Raw genomic sequence first — 19,271 nt, 5'->3', positions numbered from 1 at the left:
GAGCTTGCTGGCCCCAAATTTCCGGGTGGGACATCTCCTGCGGCTGGGAGACCGCGTATAAATCAAAGCTCCAAGGTTCCCATCTGTGGAGATGCACTCTGACATCCTCTGCAGCAACCTTCATGAGGTAAAATCTGGATCGGCGGGCGGATCCAGTTTACAGCATGCCTGTCGATTCACGCCTGATGCGTTTTGTGCTCATTGCACTCTTCAGAGGTGCGACAGTCATTTTGGCATAGAGGCCACACCTCCCACTTAAAAATATGAGCCCTCCAATGGGCGACTCGAATGAGTGCGTGTTGACTTGTGGGTCTTGTAGTGTGTGCCTCAGTTGTGTGCCGCTGTCTGAGACATTTCAAGCCCAACAATGGGCCTCCACTTGCACATCCGGCTTGTCAATCCTCCATGGTTGCCTCCACATTGAGACTCCGTGATTCGGAGCTCGTTGGCCACAAATTTCCGGGTGGTGCATCTCCCGCGGCTAGGAGGCCGCGTAAAAATCAAAGCTCCAAGGTTCCCACCTGTGGAGACGCACTCTGACATCCACTGTAGCAACCTTCATGAGGTAAAAGCCGGATAGGCGGGCGGATCCAGTTTACAACATGCCTGTCGGTTCACGCCTGACGCGTTTCATGCTCATTGCACTCTTCAGAGGCGTGACAGTCATTTTGGCATAGAGGCCACACCTCCCACTTAAAAATATGAGCCCTCCAATGGGCGACTCGCTTGAGTTCGCGTTGGTTTGTGGGTCTTGTAATGTGTGCCACAGTTGTGTGCCGCTGTCTGAGACATTTCAAGCCCACCAATGGGCCTCCCATCGCACATCTGGCTTGTCAATCCTCCATGGATGCCTCCACATTGAGACTCCGTGATTAGGAGCTCGTTGGCCCCAAAGTTCTGGGTGGTGCATCTCTCGCGGCTGGGAGGCCACGTAAAAATCAAAGCTCCAAGGTTCCCACCTGTGGAGACACACTCTGACATCCACTGCAGCAACCTTCATGAGGTAAAATCCGGATCGGTGGGTGGATCCAGTTTACAGCATGCCTGTCGATTAACGCCTGATGCGTTTCGTGCTCATTGCACTCTTCAGAGGCGTGACAGTCATTTTGGCATAGAGGCCACACCTCCCACTTAAAAATATGAGCCCTCCAATGGGCGACTCGAATGAGTGTGTGTTGGTTTGTGGGTCTTGTAATGTGTGCCACAGTTGTGTGCCGCTGTCTGAGACATTTCAAGCCCACCAATGGGCCTCCCATCGCACATCTGGCTTGTCAATCCTCCATGGAAGCCTCCACATTGAGACTCCGTGATTAGGAGCTCGTTGGCCCCAAAGTTCTGGGTGGTGCATCTCTCGCGGCTGGGAGGCCACGTAAAAATCAAAGCTCCAAGGTTCCCACCTGTGGAGACACACTCTGACATCCACTGCAGCAACCTTCATGAGGTAAAAGCCAGATCGGCAGGCGGATCCAGTTTACAGCATGCCTGTCGATTCACGCCTGCCACGTTTCATGCTCATTGCAATCTTCAGAGACGTGACAGTCATTTTGGTATGAGGCCACACCTCCCACTTAAAAATATGAGCCCTCCAATGGGCGACTCGAATGAGTGCGTGTTGGTTTGTGGGTCTCAGCACCAAGAAAGATTCCTGGTTCACCGACGAACTCAAGAGCTCCAAGAAGAACTGCCGAGCCCTCGAGCAAGCCTGGCGCAGAGACCCATCTACAGACAACATGACCACCCTCAAGCTCGCCACTCGAAAACATCACCAACTAATACGCGCCACCAAGAAAACCGCATTCAAGGAACGACTGGACAACAACGCCCACAACAGCAAGGAACTGTTCAACATCGTCAAAGAGCTCTCGAACCCTAGCGCCGGAAACAACGACATCACCCCTTCGCAAGACCTCTGCAACTCGCTCGCCTCATTTTTCCACAGCAAGATCGCAGACATACACAACAGCTTCAGCACACAGCCGACGCACCGTACGACCACATCAATGCCCCCCACCACCACCCTCCGCACCTGGATCCCGATCAACACCGAAGACACGATCCGCACGATGAACTCCATCCACTCCGGATCTCCAACAGACCCCTGCCCTCACCACGTCTTCAACAAGGCCGACTCTGTCATCGCACCCCACCTACAGGACATCATCAACGCCTCCTTCGACACCGCCACCTTCCCAGAGAGCTGGAAGCACGCCGAACTCAGCGCCCTACTGAAGAAAGCATCAGCAGACCCCACCGACCTCAAAATCTACCGCCCCATCTCGCTTCTTCCTTTTCCTGCCAAAGTCATCGAGAAGACCGTCAACAAACAGCTGGCCACCTTCCTCGAGACGAATGGATCCCTCGACCCCTCACAGTCTGGCTTCCGGGCCAACCACAGCACCGAGACCGCCCTCATTGCAGCCACCGACGACATCCGAACCCTGCTCGACAACGGGGAAACAGTGGCCCTCATCCTCCTGGACCTCTCTGCGGCGTTCGACACGGTCTGCCACCGCACCCTAGCGCAGCGCCTCAACAACATCGGAATCCAAGAGAAGGCTCTGGACTGGATCATCTCCTTCCTCGCCGGAAGAACACAGAGAGTCCGCCTCCCCCCATTCCGATCAGAGGCCACCGAAGTCATCTGCGGCGTACCACAAGGTTCTTCACTCAGCCCCACACTGTTCAACATCTACATGAGCCCCCTTGCGGCCATCGCATGCCAACACAACCTCAACATCATCTCCTACTCCGACGACACCCAGCTGATCCTCTCCCTCACCAATGACCCCGCCACCGCCAGAACCAACCTACACGAAGGGATGAAAGACGTAGCCGAGTGGATGATGAACAGCCGCCTGAAACTGAACTCAGATAAGACGGAAGTCCTCATCCTGGGACCCTCACCCTCCACCTGGAATGACTCCTGGTGGCCCCCTGCCCAGGGCAGCGCACCCAAACCAACAGACCACGCACGCAACCTGGGCTTTATCCTGGACTCCTCCCTCTCCATGACCAGACAAGTCAACGCCGTCTCCTCATCATGCTTCAACATCCTGCGCATGCTACGTAAGATCTTCCGGTGGATCCCCATCGAAACCAGGAAGACGGTCACCCAGGCCCTCGTCACTAGCCGACTGGACTACGGCAACTCCCTCTACGCCGGAACCACAGCAACACTCCAGAAAAGACTCCAGCGCATACAGAACGCCTCAGCACACCTCATCCTGGACATCCCCCGACACAGCCACATCTCCGCACACCTGAAAAACCTGCACTGGCTCCCCGTCAACAAGAGAATCACGTTCCGACTCCTCACCCACACACACAAAGCTCTCCACAACCAAGGCCCAAGATACCTCAACGACCGCCTGACCTTCTACACTCCCACCCGCCAGCTTCGATCGACCAGCCACGCCCTCGCCACCGTCCCCCGCATCCAAAGAGCCACAACGGGAGGAAGATCCTTCTCCTACCTGGCTGCCAAGATGTGGAACTCCCTCCCCATCCACCTCCGCCTGACCCAAGACCACCTCGCCTTCAGGAAGCAACTCAAGAACTGGCTGTTCGAGCAGTAGCGGTCCCCCCTCCCCTATGCGCCTTGAGACCCTCCGGGTGAGTAGTGCGCTTTACAAATGCCTTGATTGATTGATTGATTGATTGTAATGTGTGCCACAGTTGTGTGCCACTGTCTGAGACATTTCAAGCCCACCAATGGGCCTCCACTCTCACATCTGGCTTGTCAATCCTCCATGGATGCCTCTACATTGAGACTCCGTGATTAGGAGCTGGTTGACCCCAAAGTTCCGGGTGGTGCATCTCTCGCGGCTGGGAGGCCACATAAAAATCAAAGCTCCAAGCTTCCCACCTGTGGAGACACACTCTGACATCCACTGCAGCAACCTTCATGAGGTAAAATCTGGATCGGTGGGCGGATCCAGTTTACAGCATACCTGTCGATTCACGCCTGACGTGTTTCGTGTTCATTGCACTCTTCAGATGCGCGACAGTCATTTTGGCATAGAGGCCACACCTCCCACTTAAAAATATGAGCCCTCCAATGGGCGACTCGAATGAGTGCACGTTGGTTTGTGGGTCTTGTAGTGTGTGCCTCAGTTGTGTGCCGCTGTGTGAGACATTTCAAGCCCACCAATGGGCCTCCACTCGCACATCCTGCCTGTCAATCCTCCATGGATGCCTCCACATTGAGACTCCGTGATTCGGAGCTCGTTAGCCCCTAATTTCCGGGTGGTGCATCTCCCGTGGCTGGGAGGCCACATAAAAATCAAAGTTCCAAAGTTCCCACCTGTGGAGACGCACTCTGACATCCCCTGCAGCAACCTTCATGAGGTAAAAGCCGGATCCAGTTTACAGCATGCCTGTCAATTCACGCCTGACTCATTTCATGCTCATTGCGCTCTTCAGAGGCACTTCAGTCATTTTGGCATAGAGGCCACACCTCCCACTTAAAAATATGAGCCCTCCAATGGGCAACTCGAATGAGTGCGCATTGGTTTGTGGGTCTTGTAGTGTGTGCCTCAGTTGTGTGCTGCTGTCTGAGATATTTCAAGCCCACCAATGGGCTATATATATATATGCCATGAAGAGATCCTTTTGCTTGAGAGAACCAGAGGGACACCATGGGGTACTTCAAACAGGGGATTTATTTCAAAGAGCATGGGCATGACGCGTTTCGGACATTGCCTTTCTCAAATGCCCGCTCCTCCCCCAATCAACCACAGTTCCGTTTAAATCTCTCTAGTTGTTCTGCCATTGGTGGCTCTCCTGATAGGCCAGTTAAAAATCACACACAGACCTGCAATCCCAGTAGCAAACTGCAAGTCCTAGCAGGCTCTCTCACCGCATGCTAGGTAAGTGACGGCAGCTGGCAATGTCTGTAAAACAAAACCATCAGGATAACATTAAGAACGCTGTTCAGGGCTATGGTAGTCGAAGCAGTTTAAAACAAATACTCCTCCCGAGTCCCCAAAATGCCTCAAACCACACTGATCCGCTCCTTGGGTGGCCTGGAAAACACGGATACAGTGATCTGGATTCCTTCGTGGAGTCACAAACTGCAGTTAACAGCGGCACAGATACCGCAGGCGGGTGTGGTGGGTCATATATATATATATATATATATATATATATATATATATATATATATATATATATATATATATATATATATATAGCCACCGACCGCTGCTCCAAATCAGAAGGCGCGTCCTCCGACGGACCACCCAAGCAGGGTCCGATACAATTCAGCACAGTTTCCCTCACATAACAAAGGATGACGACGTCGTGTCTGGACAAAAATGAGATTTTAATTGTCAGCTATTGGACGCATTTCGCCTGCCATGCAGGCTTGCTCACCAACAAATGCAATAACGTTTTTAGCCATTTTAAATGTTCATTGAGTGCCGTGACACATGTGAAGCTACTAGACAAGTCCAATGGAAGACATACTGGTAGTTTTACAATTAAAGATACAATCTTTGAATATTACACGCAGTTTGAAAAGTATATTTATATACAAACGCTCTGCCTGACATGGCTTTTGCTAACAAGCAAATAGAAAATATTGTGACGATGTGCTAATAATACGCACCATTTCTATTTAGCTGTGTACTTTTTTTTTTTTTTTTTAAAGTACTTTATTCGATTGTAGATAAAAACAATCATAAAAGCGTATAGCTGACAAAACATTACAATTCATTAAAAAGATAAAAAATATCACATCATGTATCAAACACATAATCATGAATAAGATGAAGAAAAAATACCATTTATACAATTATCCTATTTCTGATAAAAATCACTTTCTTTAAATACAATGTGATAGTTGCGACACAGAGGTGATTATCCAAGCGTTGGATATCATACATAGCAGGGCGGCATTGCCGATGCCCGATCTCTTTTAAAAATGGTAATAAAAGAACATGCCTCAATTGATGATAAAATTTACAAAATAGGACTACATGCATTGTACTTTGGGGGGAGCTTCCATCGCAGGGGCAGGGAGGCAATACATGAGACCAATTATTTACTGATGGAAAGCTAACCAGTCTGTGAAACAACCCCAGCCTAAAACGGGTTAGTAAAAATCTGTCGTAATTACCCGGAACATGGATCAAATAGGGTTGAATATTAAAAGATGTTAAAATTATTTGATGGTTTAAAACAGTGGGTTTTGTGGTCTCAGCAGCGTATCTTAAAGATTCTAGAAAGAGCAGACCCTCGTTTTTAAGCTCTTTCCGTGAGATAGTTTGCATAATAAGGGGATTTAAAAAGTAATCCAGTTTACCAATATCACTTAAGAATTTTCGCACATAATTCAACCAGGGTATCCTCGAATGTCCATCTAGTTTTATAACGTCTGCCAGTATGTCTCTATTGAGTTTGGGTTCTTCATTTGTCCAAACCCTTTGCCAGAATAGTACTGGTTCCAACTTAATAAGATCGGTTATATAAGAGAGTCCCAATTCTTGATGGCAAATATAATTTGAGGAGCTCTTAGGGACTGCGAGGATACATTTTAAGAAAAAATTCTCAAGTACCTGGAGCTCAGAGGTATCAGCAAAGCCCCAGATCCCACTACCATACATTGCACCAGAGACACATTTGGCCTTATAGATCTTAATAAGTTCAGTAGTTGGTCTGGTGCCTAGTTTCCTCGAAAAGGATCTAAGGGCAGCAATCGCACGATTCATTACCAATCTTTTAGCTAAAATAGCCTCACCCCAAACATCCTTCCCGGTAAATAATATTCCCAGGTAGGAGAACTGCTGTGTATAAGATAACTGCTGTCCCTCAATAAATACAGTCCTCTTAATTTTTTTCCTTCTACCACAGTGCATGATGAAAGTTTTTGCTGAATTAACTCGTAGGCCCAGATCTTTCATGAAGAGGGCAAAACTATTCACCACGCGTTGTAGGCCCACTTGAGTACGAGACATTAATACGGCATCATCCGCGTACATTAGTAGCGGAATTGGGCGACCAGCTACATGTGGGGGGTCAAAGCTTGTATTGCACAGGGCCTTCTCCAGTCCATTCATGTACAAATTAAAAAGTAGTGGTGCCAGGACACAACCCTGCCTGACACCACTCCTGATTAGGATTTTGCCCGTGTGTTCTCCCTTACGTCCATAACGAACGCGAGCAGATGCATCACTATAAAAACATTTAAGAAAATAAATAATGTTTTCTCCAACCCCAATTTGTTCCAATAATATCCATAGTTTGGAGTGAATCACACAATCAAAGGCGGCTGATAGGTCGACAAAAGCCACAAACAGATTCTCCCTCTTAGCCCTGGTGTACTTCCCGGTCAGCATCAAAAAGTTAAGACCCTGCTCCACAGTCCCCAAGCCAGAACGAAATCCATATTGCAGATCGGATAGAATAGAATTGTTCTCAACCCATAAAAGTAGACGATCCAAAATGACACGTCCAACTATTTTGGTGTAGGAATCTAAAAGGGAAATGGGTCTGTAACAACCCGGGTCATTTCTATCCCCCTTTTTATAGATTGGAACTATTATCGACTCCACCCAAGTGGGCAATAAATTTGTCTTGCAACTGGCATTTAGTACCTGGACCAGAAGGGTAGCCCACAGAGACGTGAGGGTCTTAAACACATCTATAGGTACTCCGTCAGGGCCGGGGGCCTTCCCACCCTTACTCATAGATATGGCTTTTTCAACCTCTTTTAGGGAAAACTGCATGTTTCCCAAGAGAGGGTAATCCATAGGTTTACAGGGGGAATATAGCATACATTCTCCCTCGTAAACTTTGGAAAAGTGATTTATCCATTTGTCCTCTGGGATAGCTATCTCAATAGAGGGGCGAGCCTCTTCGCTAAGAAAGGGGTTTCTGATGATTTTCCAAAACCTTGCGCAGTCATTACTAACCGATGCCTGGTGCAGTGCTTCCCAGGATTCCTTCCTAAGCTCATCTTTTCTCTCTTTTAAGGCTAGTTTATATTCTTTCCTAGCCCTACGTATGTCTTCCATACACCTAGGTTCGTTATGTAGCACGTTCTTTAAATAAGAATATGCTCTGGTGCAACTAGAGTTAAACCAGCCATCCTTCGTTGCACAATTACTCTTACATTTCCTCGTTAGGGAGGTTTTAATTTGATCGCAAATTGTCGAGAAGGAGGCAAGGATTTTTTCTGGAACAGCATCCTCCGAAAGACAAGTCAGGAACTCCGGGGCACATTTATTTAATACTGAATTTAATACTTTGGATTTGTCAACTTTATCCCATTTAAGTGTATAACCGTTGGTACGACCAATGGTCAAGTTTTCCCACAATGGATCCCTGTCACTGCTAAGGGAAGAAGTTTTCGTGGGGATAGAGATAGTTAAACATAATGGAAAGTGGTCGCTTAGCACCATATCGGAAATGTTGAATTTGACAATCCTTTCTGCATGTCGGATAGTAGTTAGTGCAAAATCAATAGTCGAGAGACAACCATGGCCATGAAAAGTTGGTGGAAGAGGGAAAGGGTTAGTACAAATTTCATTTATGAAACCCAAATCAAATTGACCCAGAAATTCATTATAATATTCTCCTAAGTGGGAGTGGTTAAAATGTAAGGAGCTCGCTCCATCTTCTTGTCCTATAGTACATCTATTATCGATCATCATATTGCACAAGGTACAATTAAAATCACCCAGGAGAAGGATCATTAAATTATGTCCAAAGGAATTTTCTTGTTGGGACACTAATTTAACCAATTTGTTAAGTACAATAGAGGCCTCCTCCAAGGGAAAGTTGTTATAAAAATTGATCAAAGCAATCGGGGTTGCTGCGTTGAGAACCAGTATCAACAATTGGAAATAAGGATCTTTGACTGGCTCCGATACCTTTAATAGGAACAGTTTATTAGATACATAGGTTGTCAAGCCTCCTTTTGCTCTGCCATGTACAGAGTCAACTGCTGGAGTATGAAACGTTATAAAACCATTTATATGAACTGGATCCCCTGTCCATGTTTCTTGGAAACAAAGAAGATCTTGCTCGCAGATAAAATTTTGCCACAAAGGGTTGCCGATTTTGGATTTGATTCCAGCAATGTTCCATGAGCATATATTACATATCGAAATGTTACTCAAAGGAGGGTAATGGGAGACAGAATGGAGTCTTCCCTCAAAAGTATTGTGCCACTCTCGCTCATGTCCACATTACTCACTGCCACCGATTCGTCCCCACCTATAAAACCAACAGTTCCAGATCGCGAACTGACTACACTTGTTTCCTCGTTGATAATGGCTAATGGGTCAGAAGGCAGCGTGTCGACCATTGCAAAGGACAGGATACTAGGTGGGAGATGAGTTTGCTGTCAATCATTATTGTCTAATCCACTAAGAATGTCAAATCGGTTAGATGTTGGAACAGCAAATCTCCCACCCTGAGAGTACCCCCAGATAGGAGGTAAAGGACAGAAATCTCGCGTCCTCACCTGCCATGGGGATGAGTAAAAGTAAGCAAGAGGGACAATATTTACATGATCTGTGAGGAGTTGGGCGGAAAAACATCTCTCAAGAATACCTTTAACCAAGAGAGGTGACCGGAATGAAAGGATCACACAGTCCCCTCTCAATGATTTGGGAGATGAACCAATCCATCCGACTCTTCTAGCCATCTTAAAATTAGAAAACAAAGCGTCGTTGAACCCAAATTTAACTGATAAGAAATATAAAGATTTATTTCTCAAAGTTGACCAATGTTCTCGAGCATTTGGGGGAAGGGGAGGAACATTGGCTAACACCACAGTGTATGGTAGGGCCTCCGGGGGTAAATTTATGGATGGTAACCTGGGTTGAGAAATGACCTCCCTGGTATCAACAGCTATCCCTATGGCAGGTGGAGAATTGTTTTGAACAGTTGGGGAAGGTCCTAGTGCCTCAGAACCCCCCAGATTAAGGCCGTTCGATCTGGTTGATGTCTGCTGCACACAACCTACTGCCAGCTGAGATACTATTTTAGGGTTACCTTTCGCCACAGGCAGCGGTTTAGATAATACAGGATCATTTACCCGCAAGGGATGTAATTCAGTCTTAATTAATCCTTCCATGTTGGTGACCCTAGCTTCAATATTTGATAATTTCGCCATAATAGGGTCCACAAGGGTCATTAGTAATTTCTCCATTTTTCCACAGAAACCCTCCCCCATTTGCGGGTCACTGCTACTAGTATTAGGAGGGGTAGGCAGTATATTATTAGCAACCTTTTTCCTTTTTTCAATCGGTTTACTAGTGGTTTTACTTAGTTTATGGGATCCCTTTCCCTTAGCGTTTGTCAAAAGTGACCCTTCCTTAGTGCAATGATTTATCTTTCGCTTTGCTTTTTGCCCTCTAGTTGTCATACGTGGTGAATCATTATTAGTGTTATGTTCGGGTCCAGAAATTACAATTGGACTTGAAGGTAATGCTACTCTCACCTCAGCCAAAGGACTCTCGTGTAAAGAATGTTCAGAGAGTTGGTCACTGGAAAAGATAACAGGGGACAGAGATAACCTAGGTTCCGCAGGTATATGATCTAATTGTGCCAGCGGAATGGAATTTGAATTTGAATGTTCCCCGGGTATTAGTGAAGATCGAACATCAGGAAGGCCAATGAAAGATGGAACTATTAGCGATTCCTGTAGGTTGGATGTGAAAATCGATACATTATTGCCAGAGAGAGGGGGAGGCATACCTGCAGGAAGAGAAAGACGCCTCTCGGTGCTTTCGATGGCAGAAGAAACCACCCCAATAGTTTTTTGTAACATATGGTCGATAGATGTCAAACTGGGAAGAGGGGTTTTGACATTATTTTTGGATAGCGAGACATTATGTACGGGAGCAGGCCTTTGCTTGCCCATGTTTTGAGATAACAGAACGGGCATTAAGACAAGCCCACAAACAGTAGCAACAGGAAGGACCAGACCCTGCAGTCACTTACTGCATATGAATCAGCACACTGTTTCAGTAGTCCGGCCAAGAGGTATGGCCCTGCCCTGCCACGACCTCCCCCGGACGGCCACAGACGGCCCGCCCTTTGCCCGGGCTTAGCCCGGCGCCGCCTGCGCGCGTCCCGCGACGCGGGGGCCGAGTCTGCTGTTATAGCACCTCCAGGCGCGAGGAAACCACCGTCGGCTTCCGGCTTCCTGGTTCTGGCGCGGGATACCTGTGATTTCAAGTCCCCTCCACTCGGCGGCCACACAACCCAGTGTGCGGCAGCGGGAGGCAAAAGGAGTCAGCAGGGGGCAACGAAGCTGGTGACAGGTAGGCAAGCTATCTGCAGGGTCTCTGCCAACTCTGCCACTTTCACAAGGTTTTTAAAGTTAATAGTGTTGCAATCAAGCCCAAGTGGGCATATATAAATGGAAAAGATTGCATGTTATTAAACATGTTACTGTCTTCCACAAGTGCATGTATTTTTACTCTAAAGTGAAAAAGTGAAAATAAACAGTTAAAAACCTAAAGAAAGGGACGAGAATTTGCTCATTACTGCCATTAACTACAGGTGGGTATGTAGGTCTTCCTCCATATTGAGACCTTCCGGGATTTTACAGTTCAACTTGATAATAGTTAAACCCTCTGTACTTTTGCAATGGTATTGCTCGAAATGCAGTGCCACCGGATAAGTTCTATCCCCGATCTTGATGGCTCTTAGGTGTTGCATCACCCGTTTGTGATCCCGTAAGATTGTGCTGCCCACATACCTCAGGCCACAAGGGCACTGCAGTACGTAAACGGCAAAATCTGTTTTACATGTGAATTGACCCTTGATTTTGATCTCTTTATTGTAGAATCCTGTTTTGTACATGGTGGTGTTAATCCCATGAACACAAGCTTTGCATTTTACACATCTTACAAATCCTTCTCTTCTGCCTAAGCACATAGATGCTGTCACCCTTGGTTTAGATGCTGGAATCACATTACTGACCAGCATTTGTTTGAAAGATCTGGCTCATCTGAAAGTTATTGGTGGTCTCTTTTGTACAAGTTTGCCCAAAACTGAATCATTTCTTATTAAATGCCAGTGTTTAGACATGATGTTTCTCACTTGTTTGTGTTGTTTACTGTTGGAAGTTAAGAAGATATATATAGACCATGCAATTAATTTATTGTTAAATCATATAAGGCACAAGAAAAGCTGACATATGCATTTCGGCTGTTGCCTTTGACAGGGTTGTAGAGTCTTTCAGTGGAGAGTGTCAATTTAAAGGGAAATCCCTAGGGGAAATGGCCTTTACAACGTAGCTTTAAGCACACTGCCATTTTCCCGCAAGCTGAAAAGCGCATGCCTTAACCATGCATATGCCTTAACCATGCATATGCGAGGTTAAGGCAGTTGGCATTATTGCTGTCTGAGCGATCGGGGAGAGGAGCATTAAGGATCGCTACAGATAGGACCGAGATGCAGCTTGGTAAGTTGTGCTGTGGTGGTGGCCATGGGTGTAGCTTTTAGGGATAGGGGTTTGTTTTAGGGCTCAGGGCAGGTGGGCTGGGGTTGATTTAGATTTTAGGGCAGGGGGCTAAGTTTTAGGGCTGAGGGTAGGGTGTTGGGAGGTCAGGGTAGTTAATAGGGCTGGGGTGGGCAGATTATAAAGCAGGAGGGATGAATTTTCGGGGTCAGGGCAGAAAGGCTGGGGTGGAATCTTTACCACACATACATATTTACCAAACATGCCTTTACAATGAAATTCATTTTAAAGATATGCATGGTGGATATCCTTATCCTGCCCCCTTATAATATATGTATTTGTATTTTCAGGACAGAGGTCAGTTTTAACCGCCACAACATTTTTGTTCATATGCAAGTCAGCCAATCACAGTGCTCCCCCAACAGGACCCAAAGGAAAAAGGCCCTTTGTTCAATCAGAATTCTCTATTATTATTTTTTTTCAAATCTATTTTTATTTAAATTTTTACATAGTAATACAAAACATGTAAGATAAAACATTTCCCAGAGAGCTGCGGATATTGCTGTTAATGGGCTAATTCGTGATTACAGAGTCTTTCAGGAGATCTGTCAGCATTGTCATAACCATTATATTTCTCGTATTATCTGCAAACCTGAGTATTGTCTATATCAAGTTTAATAGCGTGTATCAACAGAATATATCCTTTATTATTCCAATAGTCTGTATTTGGTGCATTCGTTGAGAGAATACATATCGTACACAAGCTTAAGGAGGTGACTGTCTTTCTTCGCACTATGCTCATTACCATTTCCTGATTGAGGTGCGACGGTGTTAACACAGTTTCGTATAATTTAAAGGCATGGTATGGAGCATGTGACATTAGCACAAATATTCAGTTCACCTTTCTGCTTGAAGACTGATAGCAAATTAGGACCCTACCAACGTGGAGGGTAACACACCCATAAACAGAAGAAACCCTCTCCCTCCCCCTAAACAAGAAAAACAGATTAGTGGTGGTGTCATGTGAGTAGTGCGTTGAGTATGTGGATCTAAAGCAGGGGTACAAGCCTCAGTGTGGGGAATGTCCTTTTTCTCTAGGGAACCGGCTGGACGGGTCTCGTAGGGCCGTACTATAAGATTAGTGGTCTGTGATTTAGAATTGAAAGAGATGCATATCTCTAATGGAGGGCGGGCACACTGCCAGAGGTAGTCCCTGAGTCAGATAGAAAACTAGGGGTCCCCACTTATAGTCAACATTTTTGTAATCGTCTCTGAAGATATCTGTCACTCTCTCTAGACAGAGTATCCTCCAGAGCTGAGCTTGCCACATCGACAGGGTGGGGGCCGTTGTTTTCTTCCAAGCTGCCGTCTTGGCAATTGTGGCTGCCCCTAGGCAGGACCATAAAATAGCCTTGTATGATTTGGTTTTGTGTGTCAGGGATGGGTCCTGAATGCCCAGGAGAACTCCTTCAATAGTGGTCGATATGGGGTAGCCCAGCATGGTTTTGATATTAGCTAATATCTTCACCCAGAAGGGTCTAAGCACGGGGCAGTCCCATCATAAATGTCTAAAGTCACCAAGGAGCCCGCAGCCCCTCCAATTTTGTTGCCCTGCATGTAGGATATTTGGCAGAGATGCAGGAGGGTATACTCTGCTCTGTTATAATAGATCGCTTTGAGTTTCCCTCTCAGGGCGGTGAGTTTACGTTGCATTTCCCTAGTAGGGGTACTCTTATGTGCTTTTCCTGCTATGTCTAATTCTGCCACCAAGTTAATTCTTTCTTTGGTTCTTTGTCTATTGAGGGTAGCGTTAAGCTCTAGGCATTTAACTCTTATAACAGTTTTGAACGCATCCCAATTGTTATAAATTGTTGTGTCCTGTGAGGAGTTAAGTTTAAAAAAGTCTGTGATCGAATTTCGCACAGCATCTCGCATCAACTTATCTCTTGTGAGGGAGGCTGGGAAATATAATTTGGTGTTCTTAGGTGTTGCGATACTCCATCTAAGGCAGATCGAGACTGGGCAGTGGTCTGAGATAGAAAGCGGGAAGATTTTTGCCTCTTGTAGGGAGCCCAACCAACTCTGACTAGTAAAAATATAGTCTAGCCTGGAATAGGTGCGGTGAACCTGGAAAAAAAAAAGTGTAATCCTTAGTCGTAGGGTAGAGTGTGGGCCAAGCGTCCCTGAGACCCAGATTGTGTATTGTCTATTTTATTGCTGTAGGGAAGGAGTGAGTTAGGGCTCTATTGGTCTGTGTACTGTCGAGGTCTGCCTGCCAGGTGAGGTTGAAGTCCCCCATGAGAATAGTCGGTCCTTCTGCAAATTCACCGGTAGGCAGGTTGGCCCACATTAGGGGCGTATGCTGTGACAAAGGTGCATAGTTTCCCCTTTAATTTGCCCTTTACCATGATTAGGCGACCATCTTGATTGGCATGAACTGCTTCTGGTTGGAATTTGGTTGTTGTATGAAAAAGTAAGGCCACCCCCGCTGTTTTGTCCCTGCTGAGGATCTATATATAATTGGGTATTGTTTGTGTCGTAGCCTCGTCTCCTCCTCTCTTTTTTAATGCGTCTCTTGAAGGGCCACAATGTCGAAGTGGTAGTCAATAATATATTTCCATACCTTCTGAGACTTAAGTGGTGAATTCAGCCCTTTAACGTTCCATGAAGCTACTGTGACCCCCTAGCTGCGTGACTCCCCCCTCTTCTACGCGTTTAGAAGTGTTCCCTTCAAATGTTCAGAGTGCTAGTGTTAGCTGTGCCCTGCTTCTCTATTCTCCGCGATATCCTATATTTGTGACTGTGCTGCAAACAAGTGTAATCAGTTACCCAACATTAGATCTTCACCATCCACCACCTGTATAAAAATATAACCCCTCTCCCCCTCAGAACCAAAAAGAAAATCAACAACAATGCCAACATCAGTGAAAGCCAGATAGATGTTATGTTCTGACTGTCAATGGTAATGCCCTTTTGGGCTCGTCGGTGAAGGTCGAAGCTGAAGTTCCCCTCCACGCCTCTCTTGAGTGTTCAAAAAGGGAATCCGCCATTTTCTCAGAGTCTATATCGAGTTTGCAGATGTCCCCATCTCTACTGAATAACGCCATTGGACCCTATTCCGCAATGTTCAGGAGGGCCATAGTCTGTCCTTTTGATGTGGGGCTGAGTTCCCTCAGTGTCCAAGCAAAAGTAAAACCATTATTGTTACCTCCGCCATCACTTGTGAGTCCCCCTCGAGCTTGTAGACCATTGAGACCTTCTTGTGGAGTTTCCCTCCTGTCCCCTTGTTGGTCCTGGCAGGTGATCTTCCTCAACTGGGGGAAAGCCTAGCAGGCGGAGCCCCTCATTGAGCTCAGTGATATGGCAGGGTTTATTGTCCTGTTCAAATCTTAGTTCAAATGGGTATGTCCATTTCTACTTCACATGATTCTCTCGGAGTTTTGCTGTAAGAGGTAGAAATTGGTGTCATCGTGCCAGTGTTGCCTGTGCCAGGTCTTGGTATAGAGTGCATTTGTGACCTTGGAAGGAGACTGTGAGAAGTTGGCCTGGTATATGCTGTCCACTTATTATAGTGGGCACCTTGCACCAGTCCAAACAACCCTTTATTGATGATAGGATAAAGACAACCTTTATTGGAAGCTATCCTAGTGGTAGCTATGGAGAGCAGCCTTCAGGCTAAGTCTTGAAGAAATGTAAAGCAACTTGTTTTACCAGTCTATAATCTCTTGAATGACCAAATGAAAGGCAACCACACCAGGTATATATATAAAATATATGTATTTATTTCTAAACACACCCTACCAGTCCCTTTATGAGGCTAGAAGTCCAAACACATAAGTTACACTTCAAATATTACAGTAAACTAGCACAAATATACGTCAAGCCCTGGTGCGAGCCAAACCATATACTAAAATAGTGGTATAAGAACCACGACTTAACTGGCCCAAGGCCTAGAGCCTGTAGAATCGCTGGGAGCCCAAGGAACCACCCAAGGTAGTGATACAGGGGACCCGCAGGGGCCGTGTGCAGTGTGAGAACACAGCTGAGAGCTCCCGTTAGGTTCTATGGGGAAAGTCACAGTTAGATTTTTAAAGATTAGGGACACTTAGAGATGAGCTAGGACCAAACTCTTTTGGACTTAGGAAGTTCTAGGGTCAACACCCACGGAAGCACTGGAGTACTCGAGTTACCTCACCCAGGGAAGGCAGGTGCATAGGTGTCAAATGGTGTCGGGTCGGGTCGTCGTTTTCAATGGGAGCTGGCAAAGAAGTGCTGCTGCCTGGAAGATGCAAAGTGTCCGAAGAGATCTAAGCCTGGATCGAAGTCGAGAAGACCCTGAAAGCAGAGGGGACAGAGTCTGGGTCACTAGCCAGTGGCCAGGAGCACGATAGGCGAATGCCCACCGATGTCGGGTGATTTCAGGTGAAGAAGGTGAAGCTTGACTCTTCAGCCACGAGGACCAGGAGGTGTTGAGGACAACCAGGAGCTGGATTCGAGCTGTCCCACAAAGGATGTCGAGTGCTGCAGCATCGGTGCCCGGATTGGACACAACATGCCTTGGCAACAGCAACCCGCGCAGAAAGGAGAAAGATGCTTCGGTGCAGACGAGCAAGGTCTGATGGACTCACCACTTGGTAGGGTGTCAGGGCACATCTGTAGCAACCAGGGAAGCTAAAGGAAAATCAAAGTTGCCTTCACAGGGACCCACCAGTTGACTGACCAGGGATCGCAAAGGGACCTCGAGAGGAATCACAAAATGGCGGCCCACAGGTCACTCAGGGTGACTAGGCTGACAATCTTCAGTGGATTCTCTGCTCGAGGTGGGGGCTACAAGTAACCCCAAGCACGACTTCAAGAGACGTTGAGAAGTCAATGCACTTGCAAAAGTGCATGGTGAGCAGGAGTTCCCGTTCCACGTTACTCACAAGGGCTGCGGGTCTCAGTTTCAGACTCGGGTTGGCCTCTGTGAAGTCTGGAATTCCTCTTCCTGTGTTGCAAAGAATTCGGCATCCAGCGGGAGCTACGGAAATGCAGACCTCCAATTGCTGTGTTGGTGCCTGCCAAGCAGGGGAGTCACTCCTTGACCCCAAGAGAGATTTCTTCCATCCTCTAGTCTTGAGTAGATAGTCGAAGTTCCAGGATTCAGTTGCAGAGTTTCGTCCAGGGAAATCTAAAGTCCTGTTGCCAGGGGTTCCTTACTTATACCTAAGGAAGGGGTTGGACTAACTCTGGGGGAACCACCTATGGGAGGGTTTGGAAAGAGGGGTGGCTACGTCCATTTCTTTTATCCAGTTTCGCGCCAGAGCAGGGGCTGGAAGCCCCTGAACCGGTTTGAGCTGGACTATGCACAGGGACACCAAATGTGCCCCCAGTGCAGGACTTCAAAGCACTCTGAGAGTTTCCCTTCCAGCCCCAATAAACATCAGCATTTCTGGGAGGTGGTTACACCTCCCTGTGACAGGAAACCTATTGTCCAGGCCTCCCCTGCCGGAGTTTTGGTCAGCATCAGGAGGCCAGACCCGTGTCTGTTGCTGCAGCATCCATTTTGTGATGCCAGGGCTCTGTTAAGTTGGTACCGGGTATACCGGTGCTGTCATGTCTTTCCCTCTACAAGGGTGGGATCATATTCTCACATCAGTAATTGATTTGGGGGTATGATTCCTAGGTGTTTGACACCAAACATGACATGTTTCCGTGCAGTCAGTCCAAAGTTATCATTAACCGTTTTAGTTATAATGCACTTAAGAGTATATGTTCGGGCTGCACTACTGACGACCGCGGAGGATAGATTCCAAAGGCTGCAGAGGGGCTCAGCTCATGACTGGGCACCCTCACACATATAACCAAGCACCCTGCCTTCAGGATTGATAAGACCTGCCATAGGGGTGACTGATAGGTTTCTATGTGCATTGATAGGTGAGATATAGTGGACCTATATCTCTGTAAGGGGTACATGCACCACCTTACCCAGGCTGCAGTAGCAGACCTGTGGTTTCATTTTGGAGGGCTTTCCAGGGATGGAATAATACATGCTTCAGACCCTGGTAGGCATCTGGGGTACCTATGCCCTAGGTACATAGTATACCATATTCTAGCGACTTATAAGGGCACCTCAGAATCCAATCTGTGATGTACCTAAGGTACATGGAATCAATTTAGAGAGGAAGCAGCTAGGCTGGGGTCCTGAATAGCAGGGCCCCAGCCAGACTAAGGTCAAACAACAGTGTTACAGGAGCAAAAAGTTGTGGTAACCATGTGAAGCAGATCCTACTCTCCTACAGAGACGTCTCCCTTTTTCTTGGCCTCTTGTAAAACTGTCTCCATGACCTTAAAGGAGTGGAATTTAACTAACACATCGCAGGTCCGTCACCTTTCTCCACTGCTTGTTCCTCCGACCCAGTGGGCGCAGTCCAATTACATTTTGAGTTGACTCAGGCTTACAATTTCAGCAAAAAGACCATAAAGGAACGCCTCAAGGTCAGGCCCCTCCACTCCTTCTGCTCGGTCTCGGATCCATATATTGTTTCGCTGGGCCCTGTTTTCAAGGTCTTCAGATTTCAACTGGGCCAGTTGGAGTTGATGTTCAAGGTCCTGCAGTTTGTTGTGGGTCTCCATTGAGTGTTTTTCCAATCCCTGGGTCTGTGTTTCCAGGTCCACCACTCTCGTGCTCACCGAGTTCACATCTTGTTGAAGCATGGACATGCACGCGGTCAAATCCATCCGGAGCTGGTCGATGGACGCTTTCATGTCTTGATTCAGCTCAGCACGTAGTTCAGCCTTAAAATCATGCAGTGAGGACAGCAATTCATCTTTGGTGAGGGCCATGTCGCTCGGTGACCCTCCCTGATCA

The sequence above is a fragment of the Triturus cristatus genome, chromosome 11, assembly GCF_964204655.1.
Source record: "Triturus cristatus chromosome 11, aTriCri1.1, whole genome shotgun sequence".
In the NCBI taxonomy this organism is placed as follows: domain Eukaryota; kingdom Metazoa; phylum Chordata; class Amphibia; order Caudata; family Salamandridae; genus Triturus; species Triturus cristatus.
The sequence above is the reverse complement of the archived record's forward strand: the minus strand, read 5'-3'. Positions refer to the sequence as shown.